The 15,949-nt window shown below is 39.8% G+C and overlaps 1 long non-coding RNA gene and 1 other non-coding gene across 2 annotated transcripts; both read right to left on the bottom strand.

The window, feature by feature from the left end:
* Window positions 1-676: 676 nt before the first annotated feature.
* On the bottom strand, window positions 677-782 carry LOC125499194 (small nucleolar RNA R71). The gene has a single exon (XR_007275911.1). It is a non-coding gene; the product is annotated as a small nucleolar RNA R71 (small nucleolar RNA).
* Window positions 783-965: 183 nt separating this feature from the next.
* Window positions 966-2,590, bottom strand: LOC130591903 (uncharacterized). Its single transcript, XR_008969840.1, has 2 exons — window positions 2,541-2,590; window positions 966-1,137 (listed from the first exon to the last, which is right to left on the bottom strand). It is a non-coding gene; the product is annotated as an uncharacterized LOC130591903 (long non-coding RNA).
* Window positions 2,591-15,949: the final 13,359 nt, after the last annotated feature.

Here is a 15,949-nt window from a genome sequence, read left to right on the forward strand (position 1 = left end):
TCTTATCAAAATGGCGCTGTTACCAGGGAAATTGTGCTATTAATAAAACTTTATTTTAGTTTAGCTTGCTTAGTTGATTTTCTTTTATTTTCTTTTTTTATTGTGGTTGTTATTTGTTAACCCTCTACTTAGCTTTGTTTTGTTACATGAGAAGAAGAGCTCACGGTTCACCCACTTTGCCTTTAGATACTGAAATTGACCGTACATTGTGAAAGCTTTGCAAAATTTTGGAAAATTTGTCTTTAGATTTCGAACCATCTTCACCAGTCTCAAGTACAACAAGTGAAGTTGAGTCAGAAATGGGTGAAGCAAATCCTCAACTCTTTAGGAATTTCGGAAATCCGGGTTCATATGTTCTTCAAGGTGGTATTTGACTCCCCAACACCACTATAAATTTCAGCATTCATCCTCATTATACTCGGATGGTGAAAGTAGAGAAATTTTGTGGGGGTCGGATGAGGATCCTCTTGACCATCTTGATAGGTTTCTTGAGATTTGTGCTATGATAACAACAAATGACGTCTCCCCAGACTATATCAAGATGCATTTGTTCCAATCTTCTCTTACCGTAAAGGCAAAATCATGGCTCAAGAGCTTGCCTGCTAATTTCCTCACTACATGGGTAGAAGTCACAGTGGTCTTTTTGAAGAAATACTTCCCAGAGTGGAAGACAACAAACATAAGGGGGAAAATCTCCTCATTTAAGAAGAGAACGATGAGACATTTGCGGAAGCTTGGGAGCGGTTGAAGGAGATGATACATTCATGCCCTCACCATAAGTTAACCAAAAACCTCCTCATACGGTTTTTCTATGATGGCCTTTGTAACACCCCCGAAATCCACGCGCGCCCACCACTGCTGCGTCGCGTCGACCTCGGAGGCGTTACCGCCGCGATGGAACGCAAGGCATAATAAGGGTTAACGATAACTTAAAACATTAACTTGAAAACTAAAATGCAGCGGAATTAAAATATAAATACAACTCGGGAATCATCAATGACCCCTTTCATTCAAACCACAAACCATATATAAGTCTTAGAAAAACCAATAATACTTATTTCAAAATGCTTTACATGTAAATACCCAAGCCTAGTCCCCGTATGCTCGAGATTATGCAGCAGCACCAGCACACCTAGTCTGCTCCCCATTGTAGCATCAATGGTTCATCGCAGTTCATCAAACACATAATAACACACAATCAGCCATGCTGAGTACGTAATGAACCATTGAATACATGTAAACATAAATGATGCACACATGAACAATCTTAAGCATGATGCTACACTATGTTACATCCTTTAACCTTTAATCTTTAATCTTTAATTGGCATCGAACGGGCACCGTCATCTTACTAGAATCATACAGGCTACTGAATCCTTAACAGACACTAGGTCTGTTAGATGAAATGCAAATACGGTTTCGAGCCGTCTCACACCCATCACCTTAGTATGCATACCCCCAAGATCGAACGGAACCTTCCGCCTACTTGAGTGTCAAAAATATAAGGACACTACTGTCGTCACAGTAGGCCTGCGTAGGAGCGTAGGACAAGTCCCACACTCCCCCCATTGTTCATCACTTGTAGGGAGTCCAGCTACAAGATATTGCCATAATTCATTTTAATATTAACCATTCATTTCATAACCACATATCGTATCTCTTGTAACACTCTTGTTACACTATGGATACATAGAATCAATTACCTGTTCTCTTCATTAAAATGCTCAAACCGTATCTCTTGTAACAACCTTGTTACACTATGGATACATAGAATCATTTACCTGTCCTCTTATGCTCAAATCATATCTCTTGTAACAACCTTGTTACACTATGGATAGATTAAAAATGCTCTTTGAAATACTACGATAGAATTACGCATTCCCATGCAACATATCAATTTCAATTACAAATGTCTAACCAGACAATCTCAATCAATCAAACATTCCCTATCATGCTTCTAGGTTCCAATAACATAGATTGCAACCTAATCATGATACTAATACTTGGGATTAAACTGGTACGCGTACGTACCTTGTAACGGAGAATTTTCGCTGTCTTAATCGAACGTTCCGCTTATGAAATTGGGACCTAAACCGTTAAATAAAAGCTTTAGTGCTACGTCGTTGGTAATATTAACAACTACTACGTAACCAAGACTATACGGTTTAATAATTCGAAGTAAACGATTAATAAACCCCCTTGTTTAAGAATTTTCGTTACTTTTCTTATTATAAAGAGTTTAACGTCTTTTATGAGTCAAATCTAGTGAACATATTAATATTAGTTAGTGTCATTAGTCCACTATCTTTACCAAACCAGTTAAATGAGTCCAACCATGTTTTATGTCCAAATCTTATGTCCAAAACTCTTAGGTCTGATCCATTATTATGTCCAAAGTTATATCCGCAATTATAGTCAGAATAATAAAATAAACTAATTAACTTGAACTATTAGTTAACTGATTATACTTAACATAATTATGAAAACATAATTTATAATTAAACTTTATATAATAATATAATATATAAAATATTTTATACCGTTAAGCTCGCCGGAAATCAAGTTCCGGCGACCGGTTTCCGGCAATGGCACACAACACTCGCGCACTACCGCCTGGTTCGCACCACCACGCTCGAACGCACCGCAGCACTCGCGCAGCCCACGCAGCACCTCGTCGCTCGCGCTCAGCACTCGAGCCAGCCTTCGAGCCTCGCTCCAGCCTTCGCTCGCACAGCCCGTCTCGATCTCCGCACAACCTCGAGCCTCGTCGAAGGCTCGCACACCCACGCTGCCCTCTTCGCACAGCACTTGAACCCCAACACTTCGCACTTCTTTCGTTCGACGCGCAGCAGCACACAGCACTCGCCTCGCACCGCCACGCTCGCGAGCCTAGCCCTCGCCTGTCGTTCGCACAACAGCGACGCTCGTGCGCTCGTCTCCGCACGCCCAGCAGCCTCGACGAGGATCCGTGAAGGAACCCAGCGAGGGACGACGAAGAGACGAACGGTGAGGGAGAGACAAGAGATCCGAGAGAGAAGAGGAGAGCAGCGAGAGAGGAGAGGGGTTTGAGGGAGAAGGGGGAATGACGGCTGAAGGATGAGAGAAAGAAATTTAGGGTTTCTCAACTTCCTCCTCTTATTTCCTTTTTATAACCTTCTAAAAGTGGTAACCCTAGATCGGGTGAACTCTGCTTAACTTTTATAAATCCGAAATTAACACAACCGACTCGTATTATTATTATTATATTCTTATTATTCTGTAAATAATATTAAAATACCTTTTTATTATTTTCTTGGTATTTCTTAATTAATACGAATAAATTATCAAAATACGAAGTATTACAGCCTTGATCCTATATCACGTGCCAACCTTGATGCTGGAGCAAGAGGTCAAATTTCTAAGACCCCTCAAGGTCAACTTGACTCCACTATTGAGGAAGTGATCAAGAATTATTAATGGGGTGGACGACGAAGAGCTGCTCAACCTAAGAAGAGCAGAAAGTTTGAAGTAGATCCCATGGATCAAATTCAAGCCAAGATGGACCAACATGACAGGTGACAGGCTAAATTTGTATCCCCAAATCAAAAGTAATCCTAAAGTCCTCTAACAAATAGTAGTCAGGGAAGTCGGGTCGAATCCACAGGGAAGAACAGTGTTCTTTTCCTAATTGTCAATCAAATCTAGACTATAAGGAACAAGGGTTGTTGGTTATTACTCTAAACTAGACAATAACTAAATCAAGAATATTAATAATAAAAAGCATAGGGTATGGGTTCACCAATGAACAATAATTCCAGGATGAAACACAACAATCAATAATTAATAATAATGTTGTTAAACAAGTTGGTTTGTTCTCTCGAATCGAAATCAACCATAGAATGATATTAACAAGCTCTCGCAATTTATCAATACCAAAACTACCTATTGAACCTAGCCTTAATATCATGTTTATACCTCTCGGCGCATAACCTAATATTGCAATACTATAACAATCAAATCTGGCCAAATTTGATTGAATATAGATAATACATTCAATAAGAATCAACAAAACATCATCAAGTATCAATACTTTATAAACATTTCTTCATGGATCCCCTAAACCCTAGAAATAGACTACTCAATCATATTTGAAACAAACATACTCATGGTGAAATGACTAAACATAATGAATAAATAATCAAGAACTAAACAAGGATAATAAGTGAAGAGAAAGAATACCAATTGTAGAAACAATCTTGTGAAATCCACACTTCTATTGAAAGTTCAATGAATAAAAATGAGAAAAAGTAAAAAAAAGTGCTTAGAAACTAAAAGTCGAAACTCTAATAATAAAACGTAGTCTTTATAATTCTAAAAGGATAATTATTTATATCTCCATCCAAAACTGGCGCAACACGTGCTCAAAAATGCCTTAAAAGATCCCGCCCGACTAACCGGACGGATTTCCCCCGACCGGACGATCATCGCGCCCGACTGGGCTGATTCCAGCTTCTTCATTTCACGTGTACATTCTCATCTCGCCCGACTAACCCGGGCGGTTTTCGCCCAGTCGGGCCCGCAAGTAAATTCTATGGCATCTTTCAAGTCTCAGAATTTGGCTAAGTCAAGTCGCCCGACAAACCCAGGCGGATGTTGCCCGGTCGGGCCGTCATCAGCATTTGACGCCCAAAACCCGATCTTCAAAATATCACAACTTTTGCGTTATTTGTCGGAATTAAACAAATGACCACTCCTTGGAAAGCTCTTGAACCATAGAATCCAACTCATGCAAAGTGATCGTGCTCCCAAAAATACATCATCTCTTGTAGTGGTATAAAAGAATAGGAAATGCACCAAAACATGTTAATTCCTACCATAATCAATCTGAGAGTACAAACACACTACAAGGAGCATATTATACTCAAAATGGCTCCAAAGAGCGCAACTAAGACCAATAACTCATGAGAGACGGGGGTAAAAACTCTATATAAAATAGACATATCAAACTCCCCCAAGCTAGACTTTTGCTCGTCTCTAAGCAAAACATTTCTGAAAATCAAGAGTTCAAGAAAGTAATAGTAGTTTCACCCCATCATGGAATTTTTGCAAAAAGGAATACTTAGGTGACAATAGATCGAATCCAAGCACACCACAAATCATAATCTCTAAAGCTCAACAAGAAGTACCATTCAGGGATAAGAATCAAGAGAGGCCACTAGATATGCGCTACAAATCAATGAGAGGGATCTCACTAGGGACACTCCACTCGTTTGTAGAACACTCTCCAAGCAATTAAATGAGTGCTTCTATCCACCCAGTGCCCGCCCCAACTCTCACACTCATGTGTTTGAAGGGTGATCAATAACACTAAATTGCTCCACTTCACCAAGTTAGTCCATAGGCTTGTATCATCTCTCCACATCAGGTAGCTATACATGCAAACAAATCTTATGACTCATTAAAGGTTGTAATGGGGCTTAGGGTAGTAGGTGTGGCAAATATTTGGGAATATGGTGCTCAAGAAAGTGAAGTATTACTACAACTTTTCATAAAACACCCTACGCAGTATATTGGATTGCAACACAACTATAACCAATTTCTCTTTCATTTCATCTCCTTTCTCCTTTCATATAATCCAAGTAAGGACTTCCAACTTAACGTTTTTCACAATGAGATTTTTTTCTTAAATTTTTTTTACTTTTCCTTGGAAGCCTTACTTGTCTCATTTTTTAAAGTTTTATACTTTAACTTCTAGCTAATGAGGATAGAGGAGAATTAACAATTTGGACTCGAAAATAATAATGCGGGGCACTTTTCTTTTGTTCATGTACATGATTTTTTTTCTCTCTTTTTCTTCAAATTTTCATTCACACCAACAACAAATTTCATCTATCAAGCGTTAACCAACCAAGAATTCCTAAATACTTCACTGCCAATGGTAAAGGCATGTATTTTTGGAAAATGAGGAGCTCATGGTGTGGTTGTCAAAAGCAATAGGCTCAGCTCAGAGTGGTTAACTAGGGGAAATGAATGCAGGGAAGGCTATTTGGTCTTGTGATGTGATTTCCAACGAGAGTCATATTCATTTTTGTTTAGACATTATATAGCTAATGCATCAATGGAGAGAAAGCAGAAGTTCTAGCATCCCTCATGAAGTGGCCATACACACAAGGGAACACAATGTTAATGCACAGAAGCTTACAATTAAGCCTAAACATGCTTGTAGGACATATGGAATGCCACAATTTTGATCCTTATCATAGATCTAAGTACAAATATGCCATGCCCTGGTGATCAATCATTGTTTCGTGCCCATCAACAATGCAAAGTCAAAACACCATTATGATAATATGGGGCACAGGGAAATAACTATCCAACTTGACTTTGATTTTCAGTAAACTTCACACACCACACACACAACGAAAATAAAAACAAAAAACAGAAAAAGAAAAAGAAAAAGAAAAAGAAAAAGAAAAAGAAAGAAAAGACCCACACAAAAGAAAACTTATGCTAATATGAACTACGAAAGCCTTAAACTACCTAAAGAGTGAGAGAAGATATCCTCCCCCAAGCTGAACTTAGCAATGTCCGCATTGCAGCAAGGAGAAGGAAAGGAACACGGGCCTCAGTCGGCCATAGAGTCAGTAGCACCATCAGCAGTCTCATCCATATCCTGAGTACTAGTGCCTGCGCCACTCCCCCCAGCACCACCATATGTGGGGTTTCCAAGTGTACCAACTAGGGTGGGGACCAGCATGAGCTATCGTACCAAGCTTGCAATAGTCATCATACATAGGAAACATAGCTAGACGCTGGTTAGTGTAGATGGTGTCCACACGGCGCTTAATAGCTTGAGTGTTAGCAGCCATATTTAGTTTCATACGCTGTAAAATACTCATCATACCCTTAAAATCAGCAGTAGGGGGATGTGAAGAAGAGGAGGGGATGGAAGGAGCGGGCTCATGCCTACGATAGATTGGAGGAGGCTTATGGACTAGACCAGTTTCAGGGGGGTGCGCCTCATCTCTAATGGGGAGAAGGTAGGTAGGTGGTGCAGCATTCTCGGAGTAGTTATATCCTATGGGTAATTTGACTAAGCAAGGATTAGGGAGGAGTATACATTGTCGATTTACAATCATCCACCTATAGTGCCTACCACTAGGGACAAAGTACCCGGCCGAAAGAAGTGATAAAGGTCAAGGTAAATGGCCCCTGGAACAACATTGTTTCGATTCTCAGCATAACCAAAGTGACAAGCGATGTGGGTGACAAACCCCCCAATAATAATAGGCACAAAGGAGCGAACATTGCCGTCCTCCTCAAAAGTGGGGTAAGTCGTGTAGATTTTATGCAAATGATGCATAAAAGCATAGGTAAGTGCCGAGAGCGCTTAGCTCCTCAGTTCGGGTGGTGTTGGGTTCCCACTTCCCAAAAATCGTGCCTCCAAAAAATTTAAGAAGAAGCGAATACTTGGATTATGAACGGACTCAATTTGCAAGTGTTGGCAATTGGGGGGGTCTAACGCCAGTTAAACCTTGCTAAAGGAGGCCCAACAACATGATGGCAGGTTTATTTTTATCCCCCCCTAACAGTCATGCCAAAAATTGGGCAAATTGTCGAATGGTCAATTTTCGATCCATATTAGCAATCCTAAAGTACATGACGTGATCATATGTGGAATGCTTACGGATGTCTAGGGAACTTAGAAATTCAAGGGTGATATCAGCATAAGTTCCATGGTACAATGTAAAAAATGACTCTATACCAACCCCAACAAACAAGGTTCGGGTGATTTTATAGAGACCAAGAGCATGCAGAGGTCCCGATTAACAAAGCGAGTGGGGGAAATCAGACGGTGTTTTAGTTTTTGAAAGCATACCTTTTGGTCTTCGTCCTTAAAAATGATATGGGGGTATGTAGGATCAACCTCAATTGCGGGAGTGTTAGTCCCACGTGCACCACGTCGGGCCGCCATTGAAAAAGAGGATAAACCTGCAAAATAGAGAGCAATGATGGACAAAGTGAGAACTTCACAAAAACATGAGTAAAATCATCGTATAGGACACCATGAAGTGTAGGAATACAATTTGCAAGGTTAAACTAACAAGAATTATCACAAAATTCAAACCTTGACTCAATAAACCCAAGAAGGAAAAGGAAGAAGTGAGAGAGTGAGGGGGAAAAAAAATATAATTGGGATGGGGAAATTGTGAAGGATGAGTGGAAGATTAAGAATATTGGAGAAAATTGAGAGTGTGGATGGTGAGGATGGATGAAGTTGGGGTTAGGGTTAGGAGAGAGAGAGAGAGAGAGAAAGAGAGAGAGAGAGAGAGAGAGAGTGAGAGGAAGAAGATGAAAGAGTTGTGAGAGTTGGAAAAGGATGAAAAGAAAAGAAAGGAATTTGTGGGTTATATCGAAAAATCGTGTTCGCTGCGTCCCGCACGCCCGGACGAATTTGCCCGACCTGTCCCGGCGGAAATTTCTTCAGACTCTATTTTCGTTTTTGTGAACTCCCAGTTGGATTGCTTGCTGGCTACCCGGGCGGAAATTCTTCACCTGTTTCATTTTTTTGCGAGGGCCATTAAAATTTCACTCATGGGCCCGACAAAGCGGTTTACGCCCGACTTACCCGGGCGGTTCCCAGTAAGTGTGGTTCTTCGATTCGTCGGAGTGTGACCCCTTTACACACATGCCTGCAACAATGTTCCAATACATGAAAAATTCTCACTCCAAAAAGAGTATAAAAAAAATTGAAAATCAAAACTACACTAAAAGGAAGATTCGGGTTGCCTCCTGAACAACGCTAGTTTATAAAGGTATCGCACGACCGTTTACCTCGTTCATTCGTCAAGTAATGATGGTGTGGAGAGGTATAGAACCTCGACTAGACCCATAGGAGCTCCTTCGTGGTAAACTTCAGGCGTTGACCGTTAACTTTGAACACTTCACCTTTCTCATTCATAATCTCTATAGAGCCAAATTTGTTCACTCTAGTAACCGTGAAGGGGCCGGACCATCTAGGCTTAAACTTACTAGGAAAAAGTTTGAGCCTAGAATTGTATAATAAAACCTTGTCGCCCACATTGAACTCCCTTAGTAGGTTCTTTTTCCCATGCCATTTTTTCGTTTTCTCCTTATATACTCGCGCGCTATCATAAGCCAACCATCGAAATTCATCAAGCTCATTGAGTTGTAGAAGTCGTTTCTCCCTTGCAAGCTTTTGATCCATATTAAGCTCTTTGATGGCCCAGAAAGCCTTATATTCTAATTCAACGGGTAGGTGACATGCTTTTCCATACACAAGTTTATAGGGTGAAGTACCAATCGGTGTTTTGAATGCAGTTCTGTAAGCCTAAAAAACTGTGTCATCCAGCTTCGTACTCCAATCCTTCGTAAACCTTGCAACCACCTTCTCAAGAATGGAGTTAACTTCGTGATTGGAAACCTCTACTTGCCCACTTATTTGAGGATGCTAATCTAGTACGATGGTAAACTCCATATTTTTTCAAAAGAGTATCCAAATATCGTTCATGAAAATGGGAGCCTCCATCACTGATTACAGCTCGTGGGACCCCAAACCTTGGGAATATGATTTTTTTGAATAAAGCTATGACTACCTTAGAGTCATTGGTAGGGGATGCCACGACTTCTAGCCACTTAGAGACATAATCGAATGCAACCAAGATGTAACAATTCCCATTGGAAGAGGGGAACGGTCCCATGAAGTCAATACCCTAAACATCAAAATTTTAAACTTCAAGAATACCTGTTTGGGGCATCTCATGCCGTCTCAAAATGTTGTCGGTCCTCTGGCAAGCGTCACATGATATGATAAAAGATTGAGCATCCTTGAACATTATGGGCCAAAAGAAACTCGGCTCATGGAGCTTGGCTACAGTTCATGAAGGACCATGATGACCTCCATAAGGCGAGTTGTGACAGTGGTTCAGGATTCCAGTGACCTCCCACTCGAGAACACATTTGCGAAAAAGACCATATATATGAACATTCACGAAACAAGAAGGGATCATCCCAAAAGTAGAATTTAACATAGTGGAGGAACCTTTTCTTCTGTTGGTAGGACAAATCAGGAGGTAGGATACCGCCTACCAAGTAATTGGCATAGTCTGCAAACTAGAGGTGACTGCATACAAATGATCATCAGGAAAAGAATCATCTATTGGAGTGGAGTTATTAGCATCTTCATGCCGAATCCTGGACAAATGGTCTGCAACTACGTTCTCTGCTCCTTTCTTATCACGAATTTCAATGTCGAACTCTTGGAGTAAGAGAATCCAGCGAATGAGCCTAGGCTTGGCTTCCTTCTTAGAGAGAAGGTACTTCAGAGCTACATGATCAGTATATATAATGACTTTAGAGCCAATCAGATAAGATCTGAATTTCTCTAAAGCATAAACAATAGCCAAAAGTTCCTTTTCTGCGGTAGCATAGTTAACTTGTGCCTCATCCAATGTCTTGCTGGCATAATAGATAGCATGTAAGACCTTATCCTGGCGTTAACCAAGTACGACCCCAACTGCATAATCACTTGTATCACACATTATCTCTAGTGGAATTTCCCAATCAGGACAACGGATAATAGGTGCAGTTATCAAAGCTTTCTTGATCCTGTCAAATGACTCAAGACACTCATCAGTAAAATCAAATGGAGCATCTTTAAGAAGGAGCTCTGTTAGTGGTTTAGCAATTTTTGAAAATTTCTTAATGAATCGGCGATAAAACCCCGGCCAAGGAAAATGCGGACTCCTTTAACATTATTAGGTGGGGGTAATTGCTCAATCACTTGGACTTTAGCACGATCCACTTGGATGCCTTTATCAGAAACAATATGGCCTAAAACAACGCCTTCAGTCACATAAAATGACATTTTTCCCAGTTTTAAGACCAAATTACATTCTTCACATCTTTTCATGTATTTAGTGAGATTAACTAAGCATGCATCAAACACAGAGCCATACACACTAAAATCATCCATAAAGACTTCCATAATAGACTCTATGAACTCAGAAAAGATACTCATCATGCAACGTTGAAAGGTAGTAGGGGCATTACACAAGCCAAAGGGCATTTACGGTATGTAAAAGTGCCATAAGGACAGGTAAAGGTTGTCTTTTCTTGATCATCAGGATGAATGGGAATGGAAAAAATCGGAATACCCATTCAAGTAACAGAAATATTTGTCGCACGCCAACCGTTTAAGCATTTGGTCAATAAAAGGTAGAGGAAAGTGGTCCTTTTTAGTGGCCATATTGAGTCGCCTATAGGCTATACACATACGCCATCCAGTCACGGTTTGAGTGGGAATTAACTCATTCTTTTCATTTTTCACCACAGTCATACCACCCTTTTTCGGTACTACTTGTACACGACTTACCCACTTAGAATCAGCAATAGGATAGATAATACCTGCATCGAGTAGTTTCATCACTTCTTTCTTAACCACTTCTTGCATGTTTGGATTCAGTCTCCTTTGTGGTTGAATGCAAGGCTTATGATCATCCTCGAGGTGTATCCTGTGCATACAAAAATCGGGGCTTATACCCTTCAAGTCATCAATACTGTACCCAATGGCCTTCTTATGAGTTTTCAAAACAGTCAAAAGTTGGGAGATTTGGTCGTTAACAAGTGCAGCACTGACTATTACAGGATTTAACTCATGTTCATCTAAACACACATACTTCAAATGAGAAGGGAGAGGTTTAAGTTCGGATTTCTTTACCTCGGTTTTGCACACAGATTGAACTAACCTCTTTAACTTGTGGCATTCGCTAAGGTCAACCTCTTCACTTGCTAGAGGCTTCTCAATAGTAGCAATCTCATTACTCCAAATACTGCCTTCACCTGAGAAAAAATCAAGAGAAAGTACCACCTCCAAGGGATCTCCAGAGAGAGCTTGAGGCATGTTATCATGGCAAATTACATCAACCACATCAATACTATAACATTTTTCCTCTAGCATAGGACTTTTCAAAGCGGTGCTCAAATTAAAAGTGACTTCATCATCTCCTACCGATAGTGTAAGTTTACAATTTTTCACATCAATTAATGCACCTGTGGTTTGGAGGAAGGGCCTACCCAATATAATCGGAATTTGTGTGTCTTCCTCCATGTCAAGCACAACAAAATCAACGAGAATAAAAAAATTTCCTACCCTAACAGGCACATCTTCTAGAATACCGAGGGGTATTTAACAGATCTGTCAGCCATTTGCAGAGTAATGTTAGTGACTTTTAAACTTCCCATGTTTAATTTCGATGAAACAAATAATGGCATAACACTCACACTAGCACCTAAATCACACAATGCTTTATCAATGAATAGTCTACCAATGTAACAGGGAATAAAGAAACTACCAAGATCTTTTAATTTTGGTGGAGACTTATTTTGTAAAAAGGCACTGCATTCCTCAGTAAATGCAACTGTCTCCACCTCATTAAAAGCCCTTTTCCTAGTCAAGATATCTTTCATGGATTTTGCATAAGCAGACACTTGAGTAATTAGTTCTGTAAAAGGAACGTTACCTAAGATTCTTGACGACTTCCAAAAATTACCAAATTGTTGGTCTAGCTTACTCTTGAGTTGACGATTTGGAAAAGGAAGTTTGATATGAGGAACCCAATAGCATGCTGTTTGGTCTCTTTTGTTTCTCTATGTTCAATCACTTGCTTAGAGTTCTCCTTGTCAGTTTCTGGTTCATCTTGGACCCGTTTCCCATCGTTTTTCACACTCACAGTATCATCAGCAGGCATGAATGGTCCATTATAATAAGAACCACTACGGAGGGTGATGGCGTTTGCCGAATCTGTTGGCTGGATAGATTGTGCTGGTAGAGCACCTTGCTGTAGAGTAGAGTTCGAAGTAGCCAACTATGCTAACTGGTTCACCAACATCTTGTTGTGAGCTAGAATGGACTCAATATTTGCCTTGTCATTTTGTCTGTCTTTTTGACACCGCAACATCATTTCCTCATCTCAACCATCATGGGATCGGTAGGAGGTGCTGGTGAAGATGGATTAAAAGGTGGTCTATAGAAACCAGGGGGTTGCGGAGAAGGTTGTTGGTAATATCTCTTGTTCAATGATTGTGCATGTGGTTGTGGTGCAGGAGGATTTAGAACATTAGTGCTCTTGTATGACAAATTAGGATGATTTCTTAATCCTGGATTGTATATGTTGGAGTATGGGTTGGTCGGGTGATATGACTAGAAGGCATTAACTTGTTCGAGCGAACTCCGACACTCTTGTGACCAATGTCCAACTATACCACAATTTCACAGAAGATCTCAGATGTAGTACATAAAGCAGCAACAGTCGCGGGAGAGGTGAGTTGCATATTGTTGAGCTTATTATTAAAAGCATTAATCTGTGCAGCCAATAGGGATATAGAATCAATCTCATGCTTGCCGCCCTTGTTAGCTAGTCCTCGAGGGTTGCCATATTGAGAGTTATGAATAGTCATTTCCTTGATTAAGTCATGTGCAGCATCAATTTCTAACTTCATGAATCTCCCGTTTGCTGTAGAGTCAAGAATAACCCTCGAGTTGTTCCCCAAACCATTATAAAATCCCTGAACTAGGAACCATTTTTGTAGACCATGATAGAGACATTCTCTCTAGAGGTCCTTGAATCTTTCCCAAGCCTCGTGTAAAGATTCGTCGTTACCTTGGGTGAAATTTGTGATCTGACTATGCAACGTAGCGCTCTTTTCTGGAGGGTAGTACTTCTTGTAGAAAGCTAAAGCCAAGGTATTCCAATCTGTGATCCCAAGAGCGGTGCAGATAATCCCGTTGTACAACATCTTTTCCTTATCCCAAAGTGAAAATGGAAAAAGAATCTCCCGAATTTGATCTTGTGTTACTCCCTACTGCTTAGTAGTAGAACAATATTGACAGAAATCCTGATAATATAGATTAGGGTCTTCATTAGGTCCACCACCAAATTGTTTCCTTTCGATCATATTCAGCAATGTAGGTTTGATCTCAAAATTGACAGCTTCGATTTCGGGGATTTGATTGATTTGGGGAAGCTCAGCCAAGGAAGGCTGGGAAAAGTCAGTAAGTCTCCGAGCCATTTCTGATTCTCTAGGAATAGTAGGAATAGAACGTCTAGAATCAGAGTCAGAATCAGAATCGGAATCCAATGGTCTATCTCCCCCTGAATTATCTTGCAATTGTCTGAAGAAGTTCTTCTGTCTATGGAAGGATCTTTCAATTTCAGGATTAAATGGAAAACCACCCGAACTTAAACTCCTGCGCATGGACGAACTAAAGAACAAACAATTAAGAGGTTGTGTCCCAAAATAAGTGTTCTCTGAAACAAGAATATATAATCTAGACTCTAAAACAATTAAAGAAAATGGAACAAAACCATAGTCCCCGACAACGGCGCCAAATTTTGACAAGCTAAAGTCGTATCGCCAAATCAAAAGTAATCCTAAAGTCCTCTAACAAATAGTATTCAGGGAAGTAGGGTCGAATCCACATGAAAAAACAGTTTTATGTTCCTAATTGTCTTTCAAATCTAGATTATAGGGAACAAGGGTTGTTGGTTATTACGCTAAACTAGACAATAACTAAATCAAGAATATCAATAATAAAAAGCCTACGGTATGGGTTCACCAATGAACAATAATTCCAGGATGAAACACAACAATCAATAATTAATAATGCAGTTAAGCAGGTTAGTTTTTTCACGCGAATCGAAATCAACCATAGAATGATATTAACAAGCTCTCGCAATTTATCAATACCAAAACTAGCTACCTATTGAACCTAGCGTTAATATCAAGTTTATACCTCTCGGCGCATAACCTAATATTGAAATATTATAACAATCAAATCTGGCGAAATTAGACTGAATAGAGATAATACATTCAATAGGAATCAACAAACATCATCAAGTATCAATACTTTATAAACATCCCTTCATAATTGATCATGGATCCCTTGAACCCTAGAAATAGACTACTCAATCTTATTTGAAACAAACATACTCATGAAATAAGTAAAAATGATGAATAAATAATCACGAACTAAACAAGAATAATAAGTGAAGAGAAAGAATACCAATTGTAGAAACAATCTTGTGGAACCCACACTTCTATTGGAAGTTCAATGATTAAAAATGAGAAAAAGTAATACTAGGGTTCTTAGATAAATAAAAAGTGCTTAGAAACTAAAAGTCAAAACTCTAATAATAAAACGTAGTCTTTTTAATTCTAAAAGGATAATTATTTATATCTCCATCAAAAACTAGCGCAACACGCGTTCAAAAATGTCTTAAATGATATCGCCCAACTAACCCGGGCTGATTCCGCCCCGACCGGGCGGTCATTAGGTATTCAATTACTTCGTCGCGCCCGACCGGGTGGATTCCAGCTTCTTCATTTCACGTGTTCTCGTCTCGCCCGACCAATCCTGATGGTTTTCTACCGATCGGGCCCGCAAGAAAAATTTTGTGGCATTTTTCAAGTCTCAGAATTTGGCTAAGTCAAGTCGCCCGACTAACCTGGGCGGATGTTGCCCGGTCGGGCCGTCATCAGCTTTTGACGCCCAAAACCCGATCTTCAAAATATCACAACTTCTACGTTATTTGTCAAAATTAAGCAAATGACCACTCCTTGGAAAGCTCTTGAACCATAGAATCCAACTCATGCAAAGTGATCGTGTTCTGAAAAATACATCATCTCTTGTAGTGGTATAAAAGAATAGGAAATGCACCAAAACATGCTAATTCCTACCATAATCAATCTGAGAGTACAAACACACTAAAAGGAGCACATTAGTACTAACAATGGCTCCGAAGAGCGCAATTAAAACCAATAATTCATGAGGAACGGGGGTAAAAACTCTATATAAAATAGACATATTAACAAGCAGCTTTCAAAGATCAATCTCGCCTCATCTAATCCTTTACAAGTAAATTCTTTTTCTTATGATATTTATGGTGGT

The sequence above is a fragment of the Beta vulgaris genome, chromosome 6 (genome assembly GCF_026745355.1).
Source record: "Beta vulgaris subsp. vulgaris cultivar EL10 chromosome 6, EL10.2, whole genome shotgun sequence".
Lineage (NCBI taxonomy): Eukaryota > Viridiplantae > Streptophyta > Magnoliopsida > Caryophyllales > Amaranthaceae > Beta > Beta vulgaris.